The sequence below is a fragment of the Ambystoma mexicanum genome, chromosome 11, assembly GCF_040938575.1.
Source record: "Ambystoma mexicanum isolate Mex_15411 chromosome 11, UKY_AmexF1_1, whole genome shotgun sequence".
NCBI lineage: Eukaryota > Metazoa > Chordata > Amphibia > Caudata > Ambystomatidae > Ambystoma > Ambystoma mexicanum.
In genome coordinates this window covers 129096779-129112299 of record NC_090934.1, presented here as the reverse complement: position 1 = coordinate 129112299, position 15521 = coordinate 129096779, and the positions used below count along the sequence as shown (strand labels likewise).

The 15521-nt window shown below is 41.5% G+C and overlaps 1 protein-coding gene across 1 annotated transcript in view; it reads left to right on the top strand.

The window, feature by feature from the left end:
• The window catches only part of EPHA10 (EPH receptor A10), a 1411836-nt gene that overhangs the window by 513875 nt on the left and 882440 nt on the right, over nt 1–15521 (top strand). The window lies entirely within an intron of this gene.

The window sequence follows — 15521 nt, the reverse complement described above, 5'->3', positions numbered from 1 at the left end:
GAGTTTATTTAGTTGCCATTGTACTTGTAAGTATTAAAAAGTAGGACCAACCAGGAAGTGCCATCGCTGTTATAAATCACTAAATGTTAAACACATGTGGCTTGACTAAGGCTGTAGAATATAATCTTAAAGTGTAGTTAGAGGCATGTTTGGAAATTATTAATTTTGTCAACTCATTTTGCCTTGTTTTTGTGTTTTTATTATACACAACTCGTATTATATCCTTGCATTTCCGACTGCATAGAAAAAAACATGATTCTGTGTTTTGATCATCAACAGAACAGGAAAATGAACACATGGCGTAGCTAAGTAGTTACTTATTCCAATAGGAATTCCCCAGTTGATTACCTGTGGGTACATGGTCCTTCTGTTGCTGTACAAGCAAATTTTCTGTTTGCGTGACACACTGCACCCAAATAGCCATACAAATGTCCCCTTACATTCTTTAAAAAAGACTCGCTTGAAATCTGGGATACTGCATTTCACAAATGATAGAGGTGCCAAGGATTTTTATGGCAAAGACAGGATGAAATGTATTTTTACAAATGGATCACCACAATAAAACTGTCATATACCGAGGAAGTGGTCATTATTGCTAAATAACGATCACCCCGTGTTATGGCCCAAGCGAAGAGAAGAGCCATACATTGGCAAAGAATCACTAATGATCTTTCCCAAGGTCTGGAAGGCCAAACAATAATGGTGCTTTACAAGGTCTTTTAGGCTTTTAGCCCATAGTGGTAAAGGCTATATAGATTTTGGAATTGTGGTGATGAAGTACAAAACATGAATTCAATAGTGAGTGATGTAAATGCACAAAATCCAAAATCTATTAGTAAAGTAATTGGGGTTTTATTTTGTAATATTTGCAATGCCATTGTTGTCTCATTTTAAAGTGCATGGTTTTTAATTGTAAACTTGGTTGAACTGGAACCGTTTTATCAAGAGGATTCATTCTAAGAAATTTGAAAGAAAACACATTTTCTGCATGCAACTGAACACAATGAGCCATGTTTTAGCGTTCACTTTGGTGTGTTCAATCGCATGTTGTCTGTCACATTTAAATGCGCAGTGAAAAAATGATTCCCCTAAAAGGACATGTTGTGTTGAAAGAAATCTTGCAGTGAAATTGTAAGTGCTGTTTCAGAGCTGCAGAAATATGCTTCATATTCTCCTTCTGAAATCAGAATAGTTGGAGCACAGTAAATATCAGTAGTTAATGACTGTTTTCTTTGTGTTTTTACTGGATGAGAAGAGATTTAAAAAAAAGGACTTGGTTGTGGTAATTGGCATTGAGGCCTGTACCCTAAATAAATTGCATGTTTTTCCTGGAAGCCATTCCAAGTAATTACAATAATAATATTAATTGGGATAATAGTATTCGAATTGCACACACCAGAAACTGAACAGTGTCTTGCTGCTGATAGATTAGCACCAGAGGTAGCAGGTTACACAAATGATAGCAAAGTTCAGCTCTCTTACTGAAAAACCTGGAAGTGTTCCATAGTGAGATTGTTGAAGTCCTCAATATGTGCAGATAATCTGTGCAAGATATACCAACAACTCTATTTACTGATGTCAATTTGGAGTAATGCACATTCATCTGATAGCTTAAAACAGATAAAACATTATTTTTATAATGTGTGTTGTCAATAAGGATTAACTTTTATAAATAGTGATCTTCCCTGTCTTTGATGACAGTGATCTTATAGAATCTCTGAATCATGTCTTGCCCTTGTTCCGCTCGCTCTCAGGCACATCATTTGGGAAGCCGATTTGTATTGTTTCGAAATGTCTGACCCCTTAGACAGCCTCGATTTAACCTTGATCTGGGTGGATAGCTCATGTGTTCAGTACTTGCTTCTCACACGGAGCAACCCACACTTTTTATGTTGGAATCCCCTAGCAGGAACAACTCTTTCATTCGTCCTTTCGGAGGTCGATACTTTGGGTAAATAATACATGTTCAGTACTTGTGGGATGTGGGAGAATTAATGCATGTAGCTCTTCACAACCAAAACCATAACCAAAACGAACTGGTATTATCAGTACAGGTTTAGACATTTAAACTTGTGAAAGTTTAGACAGATGATAAAGCATAATTGAATAATGGCCTAGGTTAAAACAATGCATTACCCAAACAAATAATTCCTCCCAAAGTGTTATGATTGAGTAGCTTGCAGCCTAGTCCTCTCTTTCGGAGTTCCCTTCCAGAGAACCGTGTCCCTCTCTTTTAGTTCTATCCACTGAAGTGTGTTCACTTGTTCTGTCGCTTGAATTTTCCATGATACATTACAAGCATGTGTGTGGTTATCAATTTGAGCCGACTAAATACTTTCACAGTATTTACTGAATCACAGTGTATTTAAATAACTGATATAACTTTATTCCATGTTGAAGGATATTGACCATCATGGCCTTTAGCAGACAGCTCCCTATCTTTTACGGAAATCATTTTATGTAAATTAAACATATTAAAGTATGCAGCCATTTTGGTGTTTTGCTCCCTCATAGCAACATCAACATATTTTGGATGTACATTTCTAACCGTAGAGTGAATTGCATTTACTATGTAAATATCCTTCTATTAAAAATGGACTGTGGAATTGGGATGATATCAATGTATGTAAAAACATCTATTTCGACATTGCAATGCAACATAGAACTATGTTCCGTAGTACAATGCAGCGACCTGCAGAAGGGCACATGATATTAGGTTTCTTGAACGTTTCTCTTGCTGACTTTTGGTAGAGCACAATAATGCCAATTTTGGAAAGAGAGATTTGTTCTATAACCATGGTTAATATATTAGGCAAAAAAAGAGATCACTATATTTCAGTTGAATTTGACGCTGCATTTGGTTGGGTAACTCTGATGATCAAATTAGCATCTAATAACCAATGAGATGCAGCCAGTTGTTTTATGAAATTAACAACAGATCTATTAAGTATTAAAAAAAGTAGAACCCATTTTTAAAGTGCCTACAAAGTCTCCTAGAAAATGTACGCCTAAGAGCAAACACAGGGAAGCATCCAGCAAATCATTGGTGTATGTTTGCAGCGAATCACTGTACCTACTTACTCATAAAATGTTTTGAGACACTTGTAATATCTACATATGCCTCCTATACATTCAGACCAGTATACATATGTGTATTGGCAAAGGATTGATTTTTAATCCGACCTAATTTCATCACCTTCTCCAATAGTCTGATCCAAACAACCATTATTTTTCATGTCTGTCACATCAAGTGACATTTCTAAACGTTGGTTCTATTTTCTTTCTTTCATGGGCAACTTTTATACACCAACTCACTTTTGGCAATATTGTTCCTACCAAAAATAACGCCCATGCATGGACATACCGATTGTCTCATCAAAACAAGCCCCCCTGCTTACAGGTGTTGCGCCATAAGTCGAACTAACAATCCTCAACCCACCTAGAAATTGTGTATGGATTTAAGTGAGCACTTTCGTAGTAATCAATCTACTGTGGTGCTGTACAGGCTACATGTCATGGCACATTATGCATGTAAAAGAATCAAAAATAATTTACACCAATTAAGAACTTTTAGAACTGTCATGTTTCGCCCTGAGTTTTACAATATTACATAGGCTTTGTACTCATTTGAATAACCACAATGCATTGCTCTAGGACTCTAAACTTGAGGTGAACATCCAAGGACGCCTACTGGGTGGTGCCTTGACATATGTAGCTTTGCTGAAATGCCCTATTCTACTACCACACTTAACGTAGAATGTTTTTTTCTAAACCTGTCATATATTGTCAACACCGCTAATATTTTCAAGATCTTTGAGTATATGGTTGAGTATTTCCTCTTACACCATAATGTGGATATGGCAACACATCTGGCAAACATGTGCCTATTCTTTGTTAATGGACTTATTTTATGGTAACATTGCTCTAATTTAGAAACACTAAAGCTTGAAAATAGACCTTTTCAACTTCAGAAAGTCTTGACTCCGAAGGAAATTTGGAAAGACGCACATTTATATCAGACATGAACGAACCAGAGATATGAAGCTTCCCTTTTACGAAAGTGAACACATGTTACATATGTGTCTTTATCACTATACCCTAGTCCAAAGTAACTTGAGATTTTTGTATTACCTTTCCTTAAAAATAAACAAATCACATTATTTATATCTGTGGTTCAACCGAGTAAATTATTGCTCCTTTTCCTATTTTGAAAAGTACATTTTATAAAGTAAATGTACTGTTTGTTAAGCAGCGAATCACAGTTGAGCGCTCACAACTATTACGACAGGGTTGCCACCAGCTGAAGTCCTGACAATTTAAATAGCACAATTTGAAGAGATCCCTCGTCAATTAATATAGTGCATATTTTTGGAAAATAAACTGATTTGAAAAGTACTTGGGACTCAAACAAGCCTTCGTATTTATTAATTTAATATCCCCTGAACCCTGTGGTACCAACCTTCCAAAACTCCTTACTCTTTGCTTTGAAATGTTAGACTGCAGCCCGTGGCCTCCTCTTTGAAATGCCATGCTCATCTGTGTAAACAAAGATACATAATGTACATTTAGGAAACTGACTTAAGAGACGTGTTTTCTACCCCCATTAAATCAACTAGGCAGGTGGGTACACTGGGTACACTGACGTTCATTGGTTGAAGCTGGTAAGATAGCTTAGAGGGTTGTGCACTCGTTGGTGTGATCTGTTTTTGATCTGCAGGTCGCAGGTTCAAATCCTGGCAAGGTCAACTCAGCCTTTCATCCTTTAGAGGTCAAGAAAGTGAGCACAAATGTCATTCAAGTAATGATAATGCATGTATGTAAGTTCTATATAAGGTGCTTTGAATAAAAGTGCCATGTAAAAAGTTATTATTATTTTCTAACTTTGTTATCTGAGGATGTCTGTGCAGTGGTAACTGAGCATGTGCACAGCCATCCTTACACTGAGACCAGGCTAAAAGTCTCAAAGGGAAAAGGAAACTTTATCTCTAAAGACCCCTGGAATCCAATGGAGTAGGTGAGGGTGCTTCAATACTATTTCTCAGTGTGCGCTAATTAGCATATAAGGTCTAATGTTAAAAATATTTTAATTTTAGGGTGAGTGTTTTGAAAAAATAAATAACCACCAAGCCCAGTGTAGCATACACCCCTTTTATCGTAGATGTATTTCTCAACAATAAAGATGTCCCCAAAATGATCTTTGGTGTTATGCAAAACAGCCAGAAACTGTCACTGGTGCCTTTTGTCTCCTTCCCTTCTTCTTCCCTTCTATCCCTTCTCATTGGGGTATTTCGAAAGAGTACAAAAGTAGCAACCTAATTGTCTATCTTGGAAAGATAACCATCTGTCAGAAAATAATGTATATGTTTATACTAGGTTTTTATATTGTACTTTGCTCAATAATGCACGTGCAAGACTCTTTGTACAACTAAAATGCAAAGTGTCATTTATAGAAATGAAGATTATAACATTTTAAAAAGAGACAGTTTATAATGTTAGTACAATTAAATATTTGTAATAACTTATTTTGCATAAAGAAAACACACACTCCAACAGTCCTCACAAGTTGCTTGTTTTTTTCCATCTGGTTGCACAGTTGTTTGCAACAGCTGGGGTTGCTCTAACAAACATGCACCTGACAAAGCGACTCTCACCCACATAAAAAGGTTTGGAGAAATAAAGTGAGAGAGAGAGAGAGAGACATAGAGAGAGGGAGAGGCAGAGGGAAGTAAGATGCAGATGGATTCATTTAAGAGATAGAGAGAAAGGGGGAGAGGGAGATAGCGTCAGAGAGACAGAGAGAGAGAGAGAGAGAGAGAGAGAGAGAGAGAGAGAGATTACAAAATCAAAACCAAAAAAGACACATTTTCACTACATTATTGCAACAGGGCAAAGTTTGCCCTAGTGCTAATACGGAATGGTATTAGCACTAGGGAAAACTTTGCCCTGGTGAAAAAATGCAGAGAAACTGTATCTTTTTTGGCCAAGGGCAATTTTTGCCCTGGTGCTTACACCATCCCAAACTGCACTTTTCATGGTGCAATAGTTGTGTAATGTGTCCTATTGTTTTTAGAAATAGGGCAAACTTTTCCCTAGTGCTAAAACCGTGCAAACTTTGCACTTGCACAGGTGCAAAGTTTATGTAATCTGGCCCCAGAAGTCCCCACAACAGGGCCAGGTAGGAAACAAAGAACTGTAAAATGGAAGAAACAAAAAAAAAACAGGCTGTAAAGGATGAAACAGGCAGCCAGGAGTGCGGAACGTAAAAGAGCCTTTATTCAGGAAAAATAAAAATTAATAAATCTATATCAGAGTTCCAAGATAGATTTCTTCTTCTTTCTGTAGTAAGGGTGAGCCTTCAAAGATTGACCGCTAGTCCTCGTATGCCCAGAGCATCTCGGGTGCAGCTCTCTCTCTCGATGTCCTGCAAGAGATTGGAAAAGATACACCCAGTCTGTCAATTCTTTCACCCTTATTTAGGGGCTGGGGTTCGGTGGACCAATCAGTGAGGTCTTGTACCAGTTCTCTATAAATATCCCCATAAGCCCCGCCCCCTTCCTCTTTGATCGAAGGCTGCCATTTTGCCTCGGCTGTCAGGGCCGGGAAACTACGGGGAACCCCAGCTTCCAAGCGAGGCGACCGCCGAGGTTCTTGGAACGCTGTTGCTTAATTCGGAAGGTGAGCGATGGGTGAGTACCCGGGAAAGGTTTTCTGTTTTGTGTTTGTCTGATATGTATTCCTGCTGTACTGGGAACCGAACTGCGTGGTAGGTATCCGACGGTTGCCTGAGAACGTGTCCGACCCAGTTATTCTGGTTCTTGCTGTTCCCTGGGTAGGTAGAAAGCAGGGGAGCGGGTACGGCCGGGACACTTTCAGTCAGGTCTCCTGTGACCCCGACTGCAGGGGTCTCGCGGCTGTCAGCCGCATGGTTGTAGAGCCCAGGGTGCCACATACATTGTTGTTTCACTCTATCTCTATGGGTTGCTCCGCGTGGGCTCTCACATTGTCTTCCTTCTATATCGCAGCGTTCCACTTCTGACATCCCCTCCATTTGGCTTTTTCCCCTGCATTCCTCCATGTTCAGTTCACACAGGCCTTTTTTTTGTGACGCACCCCAAATCTGAAACAAGTTACCAACACAGATAAGACTGAACCCCTCCATCCTACAGTACATATAGGACCCGAAGACCCCACTCTTCAAAGAACATCTCGTCAATCACGGATTGCTTCACCCAATCTGATTTCTTCCCCACTGGTGTCGCACCCTATCCTGACCCCACCACCCATCCCAGCTTCTCTTTTACGCGCGCACTCTACCTGGAACCGTAGGAGGGCATCCACTTCGTACAACACTACATTGCTTCCCAGCCAGTGAAGCCCTTTTTGTTGGTTTTTTTGGAGCTTATTTCTGTGTAAAGTTATGCACACGCGTGTGACTTTGCACCAAGTTCACCCATAATCTAGGGTTGACATTGTTTAAGTGAATCATGATTTAGTCCTTTTGTGAACATGGTGTAACTTACCCAGATGTAAGTTGTAACTTTTGAATCTGCACCTACACAATAAGGATTTGTTTTATTCTTAAATTCTCTAAAAGACCCTGTTCATCGCACTTAGGAAATCACCAATGCATGATTTAAGGTGTTACCTTCTCATTGTATCTTTCCTGATAGTTTCACAAAAAAGAGAATACAGTGCAGCACACCACAAATTGCTAACATGGCTTTGTGGAGTTTGGTAAAATCAAGTACCAAGAGAACCAAAAGAGGGAAATATTCAAAATGCCTTGGTGGTCAGTGGAAGCACATGGGAAGGGATATGGTCTTGACGCTGCATTGCTAGATCTGAAACTTGGCAATCTGGATTCTAATAGTGCACTCGCTACTTGGCTAAAAACACTATATTCCCAGAATAGCTCGTTATCATCAAATTGTAATTAAGTGGAGAGAGAACTGTGCAAAGTTCTTCCAGAACACATTCCCTTTCCTTGAATTCATTCTCATCCAATCCACACACAATGCACTTAAACGCACTGGACATGGTGTCTTGGCTACAGTACACGCTATCTGCAAAGTGCTTATGGTTGCTAAGTTGGCACTTTATCAAACACAGAGAAACAGGGTGATTGATAATTGGGGGATCTGGTTCGTCAGTGTACCCGACTTCTGTCAGAAGTCGTTTCAGGTGGTCTTTCTCTCATCCGTGAGCTATTTTATTTTTTATTGTATATGGTTTAAAAAAAAATCTAGAAGTAGTAAAACAAATTTCAGGCAATAAGAAAACACATTACTCTTTGCACATGAATGCATATCAATACATAATGCTAATTAACGGAATATATAAATAGAACAACAAGGAATAAACTAAGAGCAGTAATCTCTATTTTACATAGGCTAATTCAAGGCCATACTCTCAATATCTGTTGCTATTGCTAGGCCTTCCCAAGTGTACTGGGGATTTAGACAACTTCACCATAGAGTATCATTATTCAACATAAAAAGAGTAACCTGAAACCTTTCCATAAATGTCATCCTGCGTTCCGTTAGACCTTCACAGTATAGCAGCAAGTGCTTAATAGTTTCGGCCGGGGCATTACAAATTTACAGCCACTGTTACTGACAGGGTAGACGACTCTGTGAAGCTGAATTTAGCTCGTTGGGAGTAAATTCCAGTGGAACCCCATCAATGTGGACCTATACATTTGAGACGGGAACAGAGTGAAGATGGTAGAGAGCGACCACCATTTTATGTGCTCATGGGCTAAGTGGTTCATCGAAGGATAGGAATGGAAGAGTTCAATCGTGATAATACAGTCATGATCCACCAGTGTCCTCTTAACCTTAGTTGGATTTGTCATAAGTGTGCCAACATCCAAAGATTATTCGGAAAATAATGTTTCACATGTTCTGCCGAAATCAGCCAGGAAGTTTGAGTGAAAAGGAGAACTAATTGGACTCCTCAGTGCCTGGCCCATAACTTCATATGCAGTACCAGGGGTTGGAGAACACAGCTTTGCAAATAGTGCAAGCACAAACCATTTGACTCGGGCTCTTAAGGAGACTATACCCAAATCGAAGCTGATCGCTGCCAAAGGAATCGCATTAGGGATTCAGTACCTTACACCAAAATCTATCCTCGAAAAGGTCCAGAACATTATGAAGGAATTCCCACAAAGTTCAAGGCCATAAGAAAGCTTTAGTACGATTTTACCCTCGTAAAATGCAAGTACCGGTTTTAAGGAAAACTGTCCATATTTACAATCTAACTTGATAGCTTGGTTCTGCAGCCTTTTTGGAATAATATCTTCTGAATGTGTTTTAGACCCAGTTGGGGCTGCAATGGAAACCCAAATAGATAAAGCTAGAGCATGTTTTAGTCATTGTTTTTTAAACACACTATACTGGGCATCCCTGTCTCAGCCCCACAGAGGAGTTAATTCTCTCAGAAAGATTGCCCTCTTTGCTCAATCTGATCTGGACCCCAGAGTTCTCATACATGCCCATTAACAATCATAGAAGGTCATCAAGATCATCAAGATGCCCCCAATTCGACCCGGTCGAAGGCCGCAGACAAATCTATTGATGTCAAATAGGCACACCCACCAGGCTCCGACCATGCCTATTCCTGCAGGGTTTTCAATATTAGGCCCTCAATGTTTGTTGAATGGCCCTTGCGTACACCTGTCTGAAATGTATTCAGGCTGTGCATACTTGTAGCACAATTCTCTAGATGGGTCAGTAGGAAAGAGCAGAAGATCTTACAGTCAGCATCAATTAGTGCAATAGGCCGATCATTTTTGATCCCGACCTACAGCCCTTTTTAAGGATACGGACAACGTGAACTGTGCTCCAGGAATCTGGCAGCAATCCGGTGTTGAGGATACTCTTGAAGTGAAAAATAAGACATTTGTCCAGTTTAGAGGATCAGCCCTAAAGGTGTTATTAGTAAGGCCATTCAGTCATGGAGCTCTAGACCGCTTACATTTATTTAGTAAGTTATAGATATCGTCTATATCTAACGCCACTGTCCACAGAATGGAACAGACAGTGTTAGTTCCTTACTGCAAGGGGTGTAACATACATATCTTTGAAATAACGTATTCCACTGTTCTTCCAAGACTCCATTAACTTGGGCGGTGTTGAGAGGAGAGTCCTGATTATGAATGATGACCTCACATTGGAGGAAACCAGAGTCTGGAGCATGGCTTCTGCGTCGCATTGCATCGAAGAAGCTTGTTTTGACTTGCTGAGGTTTCTATATTTTTGCTTAATTTTTAATAGCCTTCATTTTTAATACAGAGTCCCTGGATAGTATCTGTAGCTGCCTAACCTCTTTCCTCATAGGATTCCTATTCGGCTTCACTATTCTGTACCTGGTGATCTTTTTCACATGGTTAACCATTTCACACATAAAACCATCAAAGTGTTTCAGATTGAACACCTCCATTTTCCACTAAAGTGTAGTCGCTAGCGTCGTACATTGGAGTTCCCGATTTGAAATCACAATGTTTGGATACGACCATCGCACTGCTCTGCCATAGGCATTTACTTTTAGGTTAGACAACCGGGAGCATTCCCTGTAATTCAGTATCATATTACACTCTGCTTTTAGAATACCATGGTCACTCCAGTTGTTCCGAAGCACAGAAAATGAGGTACAGCAATTCAACATATAATCATCAATGAACACATAATCCAAAGTGGAAGCGCTATCTCCTGCAAACCACGTTTGCATATTACTTATCATTCCAAAATCAGTCCCATTCGAAGGGAGGAGCCCCAGAGCCTCAAGGGCCATGCACCAACATCTACCCAGTCGGGAACATATCGGAGGACATTTCTGATGACTCGTTATCCTGATCCTGAAAGTCACAGTTCACATTTAGGTCCCCCATCAAGAATGACTCTGCCATCGGGTTAGCTGTTAACCACAATGTGATGCATTCCGAATCACCTGTAGAAAGTATTCAAGGTCCTCAATCCCCTTGTGCCAGTAGATGTTAACCAGTAAGATCTTAACAGACATAGCAGGAGAAGACAAGGACACTGCCATGGCCCAAATGGAAGGTCATCCGAAACTACAGCATTCATACCCAGAGTGGAGTCCACGACAGCGATCAGCCCACCCGATGCCTGACCTCCCTTACTTGCCGTGGCTGCTTGGGAAAAGACCTGAAAAGCATCTAGCACCGGGGTCTCAGCAGAAGAATACAGTTAGCCTCTTTTAAGGTGCCCACAGTTACAGGGTTAGTAAACAGGTGGTGACTCCCCCTAGTGTTCCATGATTGAATACATAAATGCGTATCTCTTTTAACGGGGGAGGGTCACCACACAGAAGCTGGCAACGGGGCAGCTTTTCTCCAGCGTGTTGACGTGACTGCAGACCAGTCAATGTTATTGCCATCCACCTGAGTGTCGGCATTTACAACTGTACGCACCCCCTACCAAGATGGGGATACCATAACGCGCAGCCTCCACTGGGGCCTACATCTCCACCATCTTGTACACTCACAACAGAGATTTCGAAGCCAAGGGCTTGTGGACATGGCCAACTAGAGAGAACTCATTCCTTCACCAAGTGGATGATAGTGGTCTCCGGTTGTTCCTGTCTGGAAAGGCAACCCGATCAATATCAGAAGAAGGGAGGAGGGCTAAAACTGGAATCCCTCCAAAAATCAACAGTATATTACCTCTATTTAAACAAATTGGGATGTCAGAGCCTATTAAACTTGACAACTTGAATACGTACTCGTGTTTACCCGGTGCCGAATCTGGCTGCTCGCCTGGTTCATAGCTGCTCGGCACCATGTGTTATCACTACCCCGAGACTGTTGCAGTATGCTGTATGGTTTACGTTTGGTATGCTCATTACTGCAGAAATGATCCCCATTACCATTAAAATAATTATAAAGTCTCCCCAAGAGGCTCCCCACCCCTGCAGATATTGTAGGGCACATATTAGTGTAGGCAGTTCTCTCCGGGCCTACACCTGGTCTGGTGGGTTTCAGTGAGCCAGGTATGTTCGGTTTATGTTGTAAACTCCCCTGACTGTTAGATATAGAAGTTAATCTGCCATCATAGGCCGATGGCATTGACATGGAGCTAGTGTTAGTGGGATCATGCTTCAAGGAATCAGGGCAGTACAGAATATGCAGCAACTGTTCCTGTTTGCTTAAAGGAGGAAGTCTTCTAACATCTGTAGCCTTCTAGGTGATGAAAGGACCAACATCTCCCAAGCCACAGTCAATCATAATTCTATCTGCGCTCTGGCGATCAGTGCCTAACCCGTTGATGGATCAAAGGTCCCGCCTTCAGGTAGTAGTCCTGAATGCTCCAAAAGAGTGAGTGGGTCTTCAGTCGGCGTTGTTAGTCAGAGGCACAAAAGCTTGTGTCGCTGTTGCAAGAGAATTTGTGGCAAAATGACCATGGCTAGGGAGAGAGGGTAAAATGTTCTCAGTGTAGCCTCGCAGGTCAAGGCCAGTCTGGTAGGAGGATTCTGCAGAGAATGCTTTCATAGTGTGATTGGCGGGCAGACTCCCCTCCTCCAATAGCTGGGACATACGGCTTTGGAAAAATCATTTGGTGTTAGAACAATGTAAACTTGATGCCTTTTTCCTAGCCAGCGTAACTTTTCGCGTAACATTTTTTGCCATTTTTTGCTTCGGTTAGTTTGTTCGGAATGGGCAGGTTACGAGTCGTATCAGGTCCACTCTGGTCTTGTATCTGTTTAATTAGGATAGGGGTAGTTGTAATTTCCTTTGTCAAATCGATGATAGTCGTCATCCGCGATCACAATAATCTCACTGGTGGCGACAGGATTACCCAGTAAAGGCCCTCCTTCAGTGTGAGCCAAGCATGCTGCTTAAGGCCTAGCAGTAGTGCTAAAGATTTGCTGCCATTTACCTCCAGTAGTGCTAAAGATGTGGACTTTAGTTCATTCCTCATGTTGTCCTACAAGACGACATAGGATCTCAAAACCATGTTCAAAGCTGAAACTGCCGCGTCAATAGAGAAATCTGACCTAACTCGTATAGTTGGTAATGGAATATTTGTCAGTGATGTTTGTTAGGTCGGACGGAGATTCCAAGTGAGATGCATCACATGTTTGTTGGATAACACTGTCGAACGGGCCGGCAGAACCATTGTGCGTGATATCTGTATAATGGTTGTTTTCCAGGGCTAAGTCAGTAAATTCTATAAGGCTGAGATCTGTAAGATCCTTTGGCCCAGGAGCAACGTTTTGCTCAGTTATAACTGAGTGGTCCAACATCGCGACGCCTTTAACAGGGACAGCGCTTTGATCATTCGTGACTGAGTGGTCCAGCATAGTGATGCCTTTTACAGGAACCACTGATTTCACTTCAGAGTTGGAAACCACAGATTTAACACAGTAATGATCCATAAATCGCTGGCCAGCAATTGGAAGAAAAGATGCCTGTGGTCACAGAGTCTTCTAATAAGCCTGTTTCTTGACAGACTGCTAAACCCCTGTACGTTTAACCCCTTTCTTGTTTTTGGCAGAACACCCAGCGTCAACATCAGCTGCAATCACCAGGGACGTAGAATTCTCAAAAAGATGGGTGCATCTCTGATCAAAGACTGATACACAAGGATTGCATTCTTCATTGAGGGTAGTTGAGAAGGGTGCAGGTGTGATTTTCTGCAAAGGCTACAGAGCTGCCGTATTGCTATGGCTGACTTTTTAGACCCAACCTCATGTTTAACAGTAGCTACAAGTGGATTTTGTTAGAGCAGAAAATGGGAGGTCTAAGATCAGCTTGTAAGGCACCAAAAAGTCTAAGAAAATTAAGGTTTTAAGCAACAAGGTCCTAGATCAGAAACTCCCTCAGTTTCTAGGGTGTTCCAAATACGACAAGTCAGCAACACTCACTGGTGCAGCTCTAAGAAGTGGCCAACGCGGTCCTTCACCTAGTAGCCCGCGGACTGCGGACTGTAGACTGCCATTTAGAGTCCCTCTTCGCGGGAGACTCAGCAGTTGGAGCAAACAATGTGGGCGGAGCCAACAGCAGCAAGGCAGCAAGGAGAGACCAAGATGCAAATTGGCCCCCAGTTGCCAAGGATAAGACACACACAGACGCTGCCCAAAGAGACTAAATCTCCACATGCACTGCACACACTGAGTAAGCAGCAACAAACGTACACCTGAAACAGGGGCTACCAGTTGCGCCTTAATTACAAGAAAAATGAACAACCAAGAATAATATAGCTCACTGGTTTTCCTTGTTGGAACCTTGTTTTTCACACCAACTCAAAGGAGCTGAATCAAAGATAAAGTATTGCCACCGCTCCACCGTCGCACGCAAGAGGATTTATAGACACTCCTCCTGATGATAGTGCTGAGATGGTGGTGCTAAACACCACAACAGCAAGCTGCTGCAGACAGGGCAGGGCAGGGCCGTTTGTGAGGCTGCTTCACAATCCCCACACCTCTCTGCTCAATTGGGCAGAAGCCGTAGGGCAGGTCACACTGCTCTCTGGACCTCAGCTGCTCTCCTCACACCGAACACACTATTGCTTCGCCGCTCGTTTAGCACCTCAGAGGAAAGGACCTCTGTACGTGTCAAGTCGCACTGAGACTATGCCACTAGGGATACATTTTAGAGGATGTGGGTAGAACAATAAGATAAACAAACGGTTTAGAAAATCTCTCTTTCTATCAGGATACAAACACTTCGTTTCACCTTTGTATACATACACTGGAGGGGTCTTCACTAAGAGACATTTAAAAACATACCACAACACAGAACATGGATTCTTCAGATGTTCCTCACATCAGCACTTAAGGTTTCATACCTGCCTGTCCCGCAGTGCCTGCTAATCTCACTCTCACCCTTTCTCCCACAGTCTTGCCCAGATGGGGAACCCAACTGGCAGACGAACTGCAACACTAGACCACTTTGCATTGCATTACATTTTCCTTCCGTGCAAGAATGAAAGCAAACCCTGATCTTATACTAAGTGGCCCATTAAATACCTTCCTACATAGCGCTCAAAGAGTTCATTCAATTTCAATAAAACATATGTGGGATGGTTGATTCAAACGGGTACTTCTTAGAAACAGGCACTAAACAATGTGTCATGCTGGACTATATCTGTTGCAATAGAAATAGTAAAGTGCAGAAAATAATTGTATTATTTTGGAAGTTCAGGTACAATAGTTATCCACTATCGGATATCCTTGCAAAAAATAGCAATAGCATTCAGGTGTAATTGGATTCACCTGAATTTAGCTAAGAGTGTACATGCAAAAGTAGTATTAACACAAGGCAAATGAGGCTTTATGCCAGGACTAATTATTAAGGGGGTACTGTGAGCTTCTATAGTTATAGGTCTTCTCTATCCGCTGTGCATCTGCAATACAAATGTAACTTGATGATATGCTTGGAATTACTTTTCAAGGTTTAAAAGCCAGGATCCTAAGCCTAATTTCCTGTGTTCCTTTTGAACATATCTTAACCACACAATACTGGCAACATCGCTCTTCATCTGCCGCAATGAAGGTCC